The sequence below is a fragment of the Helianthus annuus genome, chromosome 4, assembly GCF_002127325.2.
Source record: "Helianthus annuus cultivar XRQ/B chromosome 4, HanXRQr2.0-SUNRISE, whole genome shotgun sequence".
Lineage (NCBI taxonomy): Eukaryota > Viridiplantae > Streptophyta > Magnoliopsida > Asterales > Asteraceae > Helianthus > Helianthus annuus.
In genome coordinates this window covers 27561983-27575015 of record NC_035436.2, presented here as the reverse complement: position 1 = coordinate 27575015, position 13033 = coordinate 27561983, and the positions used below count along the sequence as shown (strand labels likewise).

At 35.4% G+C, this 13033-nt stretch overlaps 1 long non-coding RNA gene across 4 annotated transcripts; it reads left to right on the top strand.

The window, feature by feature from the left end:
- The first annotated feature begins 4359 nt into the window (after positions 1-4359).
- Positions 4360-9594, top strand: LOC110936010. 4 transcript variants are annotated; one of them, XR_002589639.2, is made up of 7 exons: positions 4360-7007; positions 7234-7307; positions 7430-7520; positions 8565-8702; positions 9012-9237; positions 9338-9454; positions 9544-9594. It is a non-coding gene; the product is annotated as an uncharacterized LOC110936010 (long non-coding RNA). The 4 variants fall into 4 exon arrangements; XR_002589638.2 differs by having other exon boundaries at positions 8565-9237; XR_004891523.1 differs by having other exon boundaries at positions 7430-8585.
- Positions 9595-13033: the final 3439 nt, after the last annotated feature.

The following is a 13033-nucleotide window of genomic DNA, read 5'->3' as shown; positions in this document are numbered from 1 at the left end:
TTCCATCTCGCGAAGTCTACACTTGGTTTCTTGCAAAACCCACATCTCCACCTCTGTTAAGTCACGAACCTCCGTATCCAAATCCAATTGAATTAAATCTTGGTCCAATATTTTCTTCTCCTCATATTCTTTACCCAAACATTCATCTTTCCATTTAACCTGAACTTCTCCATTTAAAAGAGTTTTTCTTTTTTTAAAGTATCTTAGCCCTCATAGACACTCACTTTATTTCAAATCTAAATGATATTTGATTTTTAACTTCTTATCATAAGAAACTCCTTTTAGAAAAAAAAAAGAACAAAAAACACACTAGCTTAGAAATCTGAGTATAAAATCCATTAAAAATATTAATTCATTTGTGATAAAATAATTATTTTTATAAAGTTGTAGTTAGACCTGCTATGTTATATGAAACGGATTGTTGGGCTATCAAAAAGACGCGGACAAGGCGAGATGGAGGTGACAGAAATGAGGATGTTACGGTGGATTTGTGGGCACAAAAGGCTAGAGTGTATGAGAAATGAGGTTTTTAGGGAAAGGCTAGGAGTGGCTAGTATATCGAGTAAGATTAAGGAGGGGAGATTAAGATGGTTTGAGCACGTGAAGAGGAGGCCGGTGACGGCACCGGTTAGAGTAGTGGACGCCCTTTGTGTGGAGGGTAGGAGGAGTAGAGGATGGCCCAAACTGACTTGGGAGAAGCGGATTAGGCAAGATTTGCTAGAGTTGTACCTTTCTGTGGACATGGTGGGATAGAAGTTCGTGTAGACGTAAGATTAAGGTTAAGGATTTTTAGCAGAAAGTAATGAGGTGTCTAAGATTTTTGGGCTAGAGGTTAATATTTCCTACTTTTTAGGTGGATTTTACATGTGTTTATCATCTTGTGTGTGTGTGTGTGTGTGTGTGTGTGTGTGTATTGGACCGCTAAAATGAAAACCACCTCCAGTTGTAAGAACCGCGAGAACCACTTCCTAGCCACTAGATCAACAAGATGGATGGATGAGATTAAAAGTAACTAATATTAATATTAAATACATTTGTCTTATTATGTCTTCAATATTTTAATTCAAAAGGGTAGTTTAGTAAAATTACTCTTTTTTGTCTTTTAGTCTTTATTATTTTTTATTACTTTTTTGTTTTATTATATTACTTTTTATTTTTTAAAAAGAATTTTTTATTAAAAGCATTTTTAAATTCAGATTTTTTTAACAAGACAATTTGTTTTGTGCGTCGGTTTTTGCATGCCGTTTTTACGCTCGGCTTTTTCAAGCGTCGTTTTTTACGTCCCGTTTTCACGCCTCGTTTTTTACGTCCCGTTTTTTTTCCACGGCGTTTTTATGCGTCGCATTCACGCCCCTTGTTTAGGCGTTTTACGTTAAACTTACGTAGAAAAAGTTTTACGTTGAACTTTTTACGTTTTACGTTAAACTGTTTACGTTTTACGTAAAACTTTTTTAAGTTTTAAGTTTTACGTAAAACTTTTTACGTTTTACGTTTTAACGTTTTACGTTTTACATTTTACGTTTTACGTTTTATGTTAAACTTTTTACGCTTTACGTTTTACGTTAAACTTTTTACGTTTTACGTTAAAAAGTTTACAGTTTAACTTTTTACGTTAAAAAGTTTACGGTTTAAACTTTTTACGTTTTACGTTAAAAAAGTTTACGTTTTACGCCCCGAGTTAAAAGTTTACGTTTTACGTTAAAAAGTTTACGTTTTACGTTAAAAAGTTTACGTTTTTACATGAAAAAGTTTACGTTTTACGTTTTACTTGAAAAAGTTTTCGTTTATGTAAAAAGGTTTACGCTTTACGTTAAAAAATTTACGTTTTACATTAAAAAGTTTACGGTTTTCACTTTTTTTTTTTGCAAAAACTTTTTACCCACCCCTCCTCTGATTCACCATCATCCATTGTTAATTTACCCCGGTGACAAACCAGACGAAAAAAACATCAAACTTTAGCAATAAAAACACTACAGATCAAGTCAAACCACACAAATTATTAACCAAAGAGCAAGATTCACTAACCCAAAAAATAATACAAACAATTTTAATGAAACTTTATAAATAAAAATAAATAAAACCTTACAAAAGTCTTTAAACCGAGCTTCAATAGTAACTCTGCTTTCCATAGAACCCTCAACGGTTGATTTAATCGGCTTGAATATTAAAAAAAACCCAAAACGACAATTCCAAATGTCGTATCTGTCAAAACCCTAAATTGAATATGTCCAGCCACCAACGTTTTGATTCTTCTTCTTGTTGACTGATAAAGAAGGTGATCGGAGATGTTGCTCGATGATGAGATGTTGCAGGTTTGTTTCGAAACCGATAACCGGAGAATGGTCGAGGTGACCGGAGATTAATGGTGGCGGAGGTGAACAGAGATGATGTAGACGACTGGTGGTGGTTATGGAGGTAAGTTGATCGGAGAAGATGATGGAGATCCGTGCGGTGGTTGAAGCCGGAGACAACGATGATGAAGGTGGAGGTTGAAGACGAAGGGTGTTAACAGTGATCGAGAAGAATGGAGGATGAAGATGAATGATGAACTGAGAGTGGTGGTTAACGACGGAGAGATGGTGGCCGCCAGTGACGAACAGTTGCAGGTGGTGGTCGTCGCCGATGTGCTATGGAGAAGATGAAGATGGAGTGGAGTTGCAGGTTGGTCGGAGACGGTGCCGGAGATGATGGAGTGGACTCACTACAAAAAAAAAAAAAAAGCCATTTAGTGGCACACATTTCTAATGGCATTTAGGTTTTGTGCCACTACTTTTTGTTTTTAATGGCACTTTAGGTATTTAACACATACATTTAGTGGCATTTAACTTTTATGTCACTAATCAAGGCTTTTAGTGGCATTTTGCATATGCCACCAAAATTTTCTATATGTTTTAATGGCACTTTGCCTATGCCAGAAAAATTTTTGAACAACTCATTTAAAATTTTTACCATTTTTCTCTTTGAAACCTAAAAATTTCCTTAGAAATTTCTTCTCTCTTTCACCAAAAATCAATTTCCCTCCACAAATTATTTCATGTTCCCGCTCATTCCTCTAACCCCTCATCAATTTCCCTCTCATTCTCAAAAAAAAAAAAAAAAAAGAAAAAGAAAAAAAGAAAAAGAAAAAAAGAAAAAAAAAACCAATTTCCCCAGCTTTTTCTCACCAAAAAAACCAAACGGTGTTTTAACTTTTCTAAATTCACATTCATTAACAACAATCCGCCTCGTGATCGGTTCTAGGGTTCCTCATCTTCTTCAATTCCACACAATTTCACCACAATTCAAAGGTATACTTTCTATAGAACTCATTTCTTCATGTCCGTTGATGTTGTTCATCGTAATTTCACTTGTTATCGATCCTACTTTTACTTTATGGAGGCTTTTCAGAACATATATTAGTAGTTTGTGGAGTTGTCTGATCCTAGGGCTTCAATTAAGCTGAAATTGTAGATTGTTACATTTGTTGATTCATGTTCGTTGATGTGATTGATCGTAAATTTGTAATTTACGTTGTTGCAGGTTTTTGAGAGCATATGTTACTAGTTTGTGGTTAGGTGTGATCCTAGGGTTTAAGAGAAGCTGAAATTGTAGATTGTTACATTAGAATGCCTGAAGAAGATCTTCTAGAGCTCAAGTTTCGGTTGCTTGATGGATCGGATATCGGTCCGTTTATGTATCCTCCGGCTTCCACCGTTGCGATGCTCAAGGAGAGAATTGTTACCGAATGGCCTAAAGGTTAGGCAGATTTTTGCTTCTGATGTGTTGATGATGATTTTTTTCTATTAAGTTTTGTGCATATTTTGATTCGTTAGTAACTCTGTTATGAATGTTAATTGTGCGTCGAGTATTTGCGCTAGATGGTTTGATTTTTTGCTCTGAATGAATTAAAAAAACAAACAGTCTTCTTTTTAAAAGAAGGAAGGCCCATTTCTGATAGAACGTATCATTTAATAATACTGTTTCTGAATCTTTACAAGTTAAGTTTTATTTAGATTAGAAGTTAAGTAGGATTATGTTTTATGGTTTAAATGTTTTCTTGTTCTCCAAATCGTTTATCCGTTCGGGTTATTTTTATGTATTGTAATAGAAAAGTGTGGAACAAGTTGTTCAAAATTTATGTGATATCTGCTTGATTTGTTCAACATTATTCGCAAATCACTTAGTAAAATCTGTCTATATATGTATACAGTTGGAAGCTGGCTCATTATTTGCAGAAAGTTTTAAACAACTAATCACCCCATAAACTAAGGTATTGACCTGCAAGTTTTCTACATTGTCTAGGTACGGGTTGGTTCGACCGTTCATGTCATGATACTCATTATGTTCTTGTGATTCTATTTCTGCACACAGTAGATTTTAGATAGCAGCAGAGATGGATCCGTTCGCAGAAAAAGAAATAGCCGGAGAGAGTCCAAGCTCAATGGAAAGTACCATGCTGAAGCATGATCACATAACCGATATTCTGAATACCTCTTATTGCTCTCTTCCATATTCTTTTGGTGATATACATCTTCTTCTAGCATATATATAAATGTTCATCTGAAAATGACCAGGACCTAACATTGTTTTCGCAGTTTTGTATACTGACCAAATGGTTCGGGTCATTTTTGAGTCAAATTTGCAGACACGTTTAATTAAATGGGTTTGGTTTGGGTCTGGCAAATGCGCAGGTTGACCAATTTATTTTTTTTAAACAATATTAAAAGATGTTTTTAATTATGTAATAACTTAATACTAGGGGGGGCAATCATGACCCGAATGAATAAATATGGGTTGATTTGGGTCTTTTTTTAAGTTACTATGGGTCAATTTGGGCTTTCTTTTAATGATTAACGGGTCCATATGGGTAATTGTAAAACTTTAAAACATATTCACGGGTCACGTTGGGTTTGGAAGTGAGAAGAGACGGGTTGGAACGGGTTAGTAAGTTCAGGAGAAAAAAGAAACGGGTTCCTAGGGTTAGAAGAGTTCCTAGGGTTTTACCTTTTTTCTCAAGACACTTTTCTTTGCGTTCTCTCTGGATCTGATCTGAGTTTATCATTGTCACACCAAATTGATTCTAAGAAAAAGCTTACCAAACCGCCAAATCAGATACCTACACATTTTCCTCTACTCTCGTCTCTTTTGCGTATCTCTGTGTTCCAATGGCCGGCACCATAAACCCGGCGACATATCAAACGGCGGTGTTTCGATGCTATGCGGGAAGTCGTAAGGGATCGACAGTGTGATCGGTTAGTGTGTAAATAATTACTGAATGGCCAACAATTACAAACCCCAAACGGATTGACAGATGCGAGAGATTGGGTGGAGCGATTACTGAATTGGAACCACATGACTTATGAAGTATCGTCGCTCGTCGGAAGAAACGAAGTTCCTCTCTTTTTCAATTAGTATGTTTGAATTTGATTTGTATTTATTTGCTTTTTATATCTCTAATTCTTTTTAATCGGAACTCAGTTGATTGCTTGTTTATCCAATTACTATTCAACATATGTTATAATTTCAATTTTTATTTTGATTAAGAAACTAAGGTTTTATCATATAAAGATTGTAATACTGTTCTGTGCTGAATCCAATTTGTAAAACGACCCAAACCCAATCTGCCCCGAAACCCGCATACACTATGTATTGTATATGTTTCTGCTTGTATACATGTATATGAAGTGTTTGTGTGTCTATACATGTGCACGAAGAAGTGAAGATGGATCTACTGCTGCTACAAGCTTTTTTTTTCCTTTAAAAACTGTTGTTTAAACCGACCCAACCCGACCCGACCCGAAACCCGTTCAGACCCGAAACCCGTTCCAACCCGAACCCGTTCTGACCCGAACCTGTTTTGACCCTGACCCGTTTTGACCCGAACCAAAACAACCCTTTGTTTAATTGACCCGTTTTGACCCGAACCCGGTTTGACCCGAACCCTTTTTGACCCATGACCCGACCCGACCCAACCCGACCCGTTTGCCAGGTCTACTTAATACACTCAGGCAAATTTATGCAAAACTTAAAAAATTAAAACAGAAATCAACGTCTTGCTTATATACATTCATACTCTTATTGTAAATTTGTAGTTGTAGATCACTTATATGCAAAAGATAAAAATGGGTTGAATGGGTTATATTTGTGTCAAGCATGCACTCACTAATGAAGATCCTCAATATGTCCCATATAGTGTAGATGAACCATATGGTCAAGTATTATGGAATCCCGGGTTCGTATATTTTAAAAAAGATTCAGTCTTTATGCGTTTGAAAGAACATTCAAAGACTAAACTCGTCGTAGGAGATTGCAATACGCTCTTTGTTATGGTTTTATATTGTATGTTTCTTATATAACTGATCTTTTTTATTCTATTGCAGTTTAGAAGCACCACCAAGGCCATAATTTGTGTTGTTGATTTGTGTGATGTCTTGGTTTTTATTCTATTGCAGTTTAAAAGATTCAGTCTTGCCTTGGCTTTGGGGACCTCATCGCCTTGCGCCTTTTAAAACATAGGATGTGGATGTCTTGGTCTTGAAAAGCGAGAGGCGCACAAAAGCGATGAGGTCTAAAACCAAAGCGTGAGATGCAAAAGCAGCAGGCTTTTAGTACCCGAGGCGCAAGCTAATTATATATATTTTTATATATCCCATAGGTTTTTAGCTTTCCCTACCCAAAATATAGCTATAAGTAAGGTTTTTGTATAATTTTAGCTGCATGTACAAACCAAAAAACCCAAGGTACAACAGTTAGATGCATAAAAACGCCTCGGGTACGAGATGCGCGCGCTTCAGGCCAAAAAAGCCATAAAAATTCCAAAAAAGCGCGCCTTTTTAGCGCTTCTTGTAATTACTCTAGGCGCCGAGCGAAAAAGCCCCAGGGTGTGCCCCTTGTTGCGTCTCGCGCTTAAGCGTGCCTCAGGCGCACTTTTCAAAACCAAGGTGGATGTGGCTAACCAAATGTAGCAATTTTCATGGCATGTAAAGAGCAAGTGTTGCAGCACTTTTCAAGAAGGGGTGGGTCATTAGGTAATCTTATTCTACATTTTATAGTTGCAGCCTGTATGAAACTGATTTTATAACCAATTAGCACTACTACAAGTTGCAATTAGCAGCGTTGGGCCAAATATCTCTTGGTTTTTTGCTGATATTATCTTTTTTTTTTCTTCCAGTTTTTTCATCTTGATCTTTGTAGTATGTATTATGCACCTTAATCGATTTAGAGTTTTAAGTGATGTTTTGTTGATGATTCCAGACTTCTCCTCACAAGCGCGGGATCAGAAATGGACCAAAGGCTCTAAAACCTATTCCCGTCATAATACGTTGCAAGTAAGCCCTCTGTTTCGTGTCTTGAAATGTTGAAATTTTTAGACCTTTTTTTTTCATTATCATATGCTTGTAAAGTGTCAGAAAATAATTTAATATCTGAATCTTGCTCATTCTTGTTGCAGGTTTTGTGGTCGAGTGAAACTACCTCATTTTTTCTGCTGCAGTGGACTTAGGGACACAGACGCAACCAATGGTTCAACCAGTTCACCACAGGTAAGTAGAATTGGGTTCTCCAAACCATCATGGACAGAGAACTAGACATGACCTAATGGGTCCACATTCTGATTACATATTCAGTTTACTAAATCGAACGGCTCTTTGTATCTCAGTAGGATCATGAAAGATCGTGATTTCTCACCTTCTCCCTGACCAATTGTGACTTGAGTTAATTAGAATTTTGATCGGCTCGGTTAACATTAAAGATCGAACGAGCCGAGCCTTAACGAGTTACGAGCCCGAGCCCGAGCCTGAAATAGAGCTCGTTTTGTTATCGAGCCCGAGCTCGGGCCTGAAATACAAAGCTCGTTTAGGCTAACGAGCCTAAACGAGCCCACACAAAATTTTAGTTTTTTATATATAATATAATAATAATGATGATAATGCTGATGAGCCGAGCTCGAGCCGAGCTTTGGTTCGTTTAAGCGAGCTCTAGCCGAACTTGTCGCTCGTTTAAAGTTGTTCTCAAAATAGTTCGAGCCGAGCTCGAGCTTTGGGTTTTACTCGCGAGCCGAGCTCGAGCTCAAAGAAATAGGCTCGAGCCGAGCTCAAGCTCAAAGAAGTAGGCTTGAACCGAGCCGAGCTCGAGCTTCATAAAAACATAACAAGCCGAGCTCGAGCTTCGTCGAGCTCGGGCTCGGCCCGGCTCGTTTACACCCCTAACATCTTCGTTCATGAGTTGTTATATTTAAAGGTCTTCAGAAAACAAAGGTTTGCAAATTATATGTTTCAATCTGCACTCTTTTTTGTCATGTCCCGTTTTGACCTGAACCCAAATGATTATATAATTTTTTTTTAAATCTAACTCGAGCCCATTTTAATCCATCACCCCACCCAACTCAACCCGTTAAGCCCTTCCAGTTATATTTGATGAATTAGATAGATGAACTCAACAACTAAATGTTGATCTTTAGTTTTTTAGTTTTGTTTTACGGAAATTTGTTAATATCATATTACAAACACAAGATTGTTATAGGCATGGAGTTTTACTATTTACCTTAATGTTGTATCATTCTAAAATTTTAAATCCATGACATGTAGGTGACGAGAACCTCATACAAGGTAAGATATGCTGACTGATAAGATGCATAAAAACCAAAGCCAACACCTTTTGTAGCAAGACTTTTGTCTTTTAATATGAATAAAAGCATAGGCTGCTACAAGTCCTACTTTTTTCAGGTAATTTTCTGTTATAAAACTGCAACATAAAGGCACATGTTTTTAGTGATAGGGAAACATCATCACTCTGGTTTGCTGAATGGTATCATTATCATCGGATGTGTATGTATCTTTTCATTGGCATAAGTAAAATGTTCAAACCGAGATTGATTCGATTTAGCGCGCGCCGCAACACGCGTGTCTGTAACTATAAACCTAGTTTAATTTATTTCTCATATTTCATTTTTTGTTATTGATTTATGTTTTTTATTTATGGCATCTGGTTGTATGTTTGTAATTACGCTGAACATATGTTCTTGTGATCCCTAGCATTCGCGCCGGAGGTGTTGGAGTGAATCTTCAAGCTGCGGATACAGTCATCATTTTTTACACAGATTGCAATCCACAGGCAATACATATATGGAGGATTATCTGTGTTTTGTTTTTGTAGGATGAGCCCCTATGTGTTGCTGCCAGACAAGATGGGAAGGTATTAGTCTCTGGTCTATGGGTTGATCACAGTTTTGATGTCGGAGCGCACGTGGATACAACCTCGGTCAGTATGCAAATCCGATTGGTTTTAGGTTACATTATGAATCTATTCAGGACTGAGTTACTGGTTTGTAACCAAGTATGTGCATTTGTATTTTTATCAGGTAATGTACGTACCGGTGAGAGATTTGAATGGGATTCCAGGTGCAACGTCACTAGTTATATGTTTGACAGGATATCAACGTGAAGATCGAGAGGACATTATGGTAATGTCAAAAGAAGTAAGTTTTCCTTTTGTTAACTGCTCTTACATCTTTGATAGTTATGGTTATCAGATCAAATCAATTTAACATGAATTGTGAAATTTCAGGTTGAGTATAGTTAGTTGGCTGATGTAGCGACAATAAGTAGTAAGTGCAGGGAAATATGAAGTGGAAGTATGACTACTAAGAAAACGTTAACACGATGATTATTTAACTCGCTTGAAGATTGGGAAAGAGATTCATGAACACAATGAAGTTTTGAGTTTTTATTCATGCACTTGTTAGTTTATTTGGGTTATATGTTTAATCATTAGACTTAGATCGACACTTATTAGACATTTGGAATCTTTGGAAGACTGATTGAATTTTAATTGAAGTGATTATTTTATGATTTCTACATTTTACAATTTTGTTTTTATTTTTTAATGTAAATAAATGATATTTGTAATTAATTAAAATTAATATAATAAACGGCAATGGCATTTAACTTGATGTGATTTTGTGGCAAAAAATATGTGCCACTAAAAGCTCAAAAGTTTGTACTGGCAGATAAAAAAGTGCCACTAAAAGCCTAAAAACTTTGTGCGACGCATTGAAAAAGAGCCACTAAATGGCTTTAGCGTCAGCGCTTCTAGTGGCACTTTTTTTGTGTGCCTCATTCTTACAAGGTTCTTTAGTGGCACTTTCTTGTTTTTCTGTGGCAGTTTTTGCATGCCACTAGATGGCATTTTTTTTGTAGTGACTGCCTTTCACCGCCGGAGGTTTGTGAATCAGAGAAATTAGTGTTGAACAACTTTGAGAGAGAGAGAGAGAGAGAAATTAGTGGGATTTAAATTTTTGGGGTGTGTGGTAGCTTGAGAGAGAAGGTCTCTTGTGAATCAGAATTTAAAAAGACAAAAGACAGACATGATTTGATAGATTTAGAAAATGACTATATTACCCTTCAGCTTTTAAATTAATAGTGTATATGTGTCATTATTTGATTGGTGGAGACTGGTTCTCACGGTTCTTACAACTAGAGATGGTTTTCATTTTAGCGGCTCCCTATATATATATATATATATATATATATATATATATATATATATATATATATATATATATATATATATAGTGTGAGGTTCATTGGGGAACACTTAAAAAGTGGGGAACAGCGGGGAACCGACTCAAACGAACTCCGATTGGTCTCATTTCAGTTGCGTTGGAACCGGCTCGTCGAACCCTAACTAGGATCTTTTAACCCTGAACCCTAAATCATAACCCGTAAACCCTAAATATATTAGGGTTTGGCTTTTAGGGTTTTTCTTTAGGGTTTAGCTTTAGGGTTTAGCTTTAGGGTTTAGATTTAGTGTTTAGGGTTTAGCTTTAGGGTTTAGGGTTTAGCTTTAGGGTTTAGCTTTAGGGTTTAGCTTAGGGTTTAGCCTTTAGGGTTTAGTTTTTAGGGTTTATAGTTTAGATTGTACGGTTTATCTTAGGTTTTAGCCTTATTTTTTTAGCTTTAGGGTTTAGAGTTTAGGAGTTAGGATTTAGGGTTTAGGGTTAAAAGATCTTAGTTAGGGTTCGACGAGCCGGTTCCAACGCCGCTGGAATGAGTCCAATCGGAGTTCGTTTGAGCCGGTTCCCCGCTGTTCCCCAATTTTTAAGTGTTCCCCAATGAACCTTCCCCTATATATATATATATATATATATATATATATATATAGTGGAGGGTTCAAATGAGAAGAAATTCTTTGTAAGAAGAAAAAAGAAGAAATTTCAACCAATAGAAATGCTTCATTAGACTTCATTTAATATTTGTACTTAATGTAACTATAAGGGTATATTAGTAAACTTACATACATCATTAATTGGTAGTTTCATCTTTAATAACTAACTATATTAAATTTGTAACTTATTTTTAAAATATATATTTTTCACAAAAAATAAAAATAAAAATTCATTTATAGTGTAGGATAAATACGAGGCGTGTAGGATAAATTACGAGTTGTGTAGGATAAATTTCAATATGTGTAGGATAAATTTCGAAATGTGTACGATAACTTTTGATGTGTGTAGGCAAAAATATTTAGTGTGGAGGATTATAGTCTTAATGACTAATTAATTAGTCAAACATAATAATAAATGAGATGAGAAAAAGACTATTTAATGTTTTACAATTGTACCCTTGTATTCTTTTTCTTCTCAATAAAATTTTCTTCTCAAATGAACCTTCCCCTATATATATATATATATATATATATGTATGTATATATATATATATAGGATTGGGCTATATAGAAAACCCTAAATATTTAAGAAACCCGAGAAACTCAAAGATCCCGACTTTTTTTTTTGAAAAAAATAACACATGTAATATACATGTTTTTAAGAGTTTTGGGCCAAAAAAATCAAAAAAGCGCCGAAGGGTTTTTTTTTCTAAAAAAACAAATTTCAGCAACTTTCAGCATTTTTTGTCTAACACATGTTAGTCAACCAAGTTTTTGGAACTTGTTTATTTTTTTTTTAAAAAAGTACTCGGCGCTTTTTTGTTTTTTTTTTTTTTTTTTTGCCCAAAACTCTTAAAAACATGTATATTACATGTGTTATTTTCTTCAAAAAAAAGTCGGGAGCTTTGAGTTTCCAGAGTTTCCTAAAATTTTTAGGGTTGTTTGTCTAGCATTACCTATATATATATATGTATTGATTTAGGGGCTGTAGCTATGTCTATTCTACTATGTTAGGCGGTTACTAATTCTATGATTAGTGAATTCCTATTGCTATATCTGTAGTTCGCATTGTTTGCTTGATGTTTGGTTTCGAGCCGGTGGTCTTTTTGGAAGCAGCAGCTTTGTCCATATGGATAAAGGTAAGGTTTTTTTACATCCGACTCTTACCAGACCCCACCAATAGCTTTGCTATTTATGGGACTTACTGGGAACTGTTGTTGTTGTTGTATTTGTGATAAAAAATTATGAATTATTAAATGATATTTTAAAATAAGATATATCATTGAAATTATGTATAAGTTAGTTATTATATTTAAGTTACTATATTTAATAGAGTAAACTGCCATTTTGGTCTCTGTGGTTTGGTCAATTTTGTCACTTTAGTCTAAAACTCAAACTTTTTGCATATGGGTCCCTGTGGTTTCAGTTTTATTGCAATTTTGGTCCAAAAATGAAATCAGGTCATATTTGTCTTATAAAATCTTGTTATTTTTTCATTTTCCGCATGGGCAAAATGATCATTTCTTTTTTATAAATAAATACCATATTTTATAAGACAAATATGACCTGATTTGCCCCTGAGGAAAATGACAAAATTGCAGGATTTTATAAGACAAGTATGACCTGATTTCATTTTTGGACCAAAATGGCAATAAAACTGAAACCACAGGGACCCAGATGCAAAAGGTTTGAGTTTTGGACTAAAGTGGCAAAAGTAACCAAACCTCAGAGACCAAAATGGCAGTTTACTCTATTTAATATATTATGTTTTATGAGGAAGGTTAACGTGCAATAGCCCTTAACATGCGAAACGTACGTTATGTAGATTAGGAAATGGGATACAAAATCGGACCTGTTGATTCACACAGAATACCAGGAACGATTCTTCCAA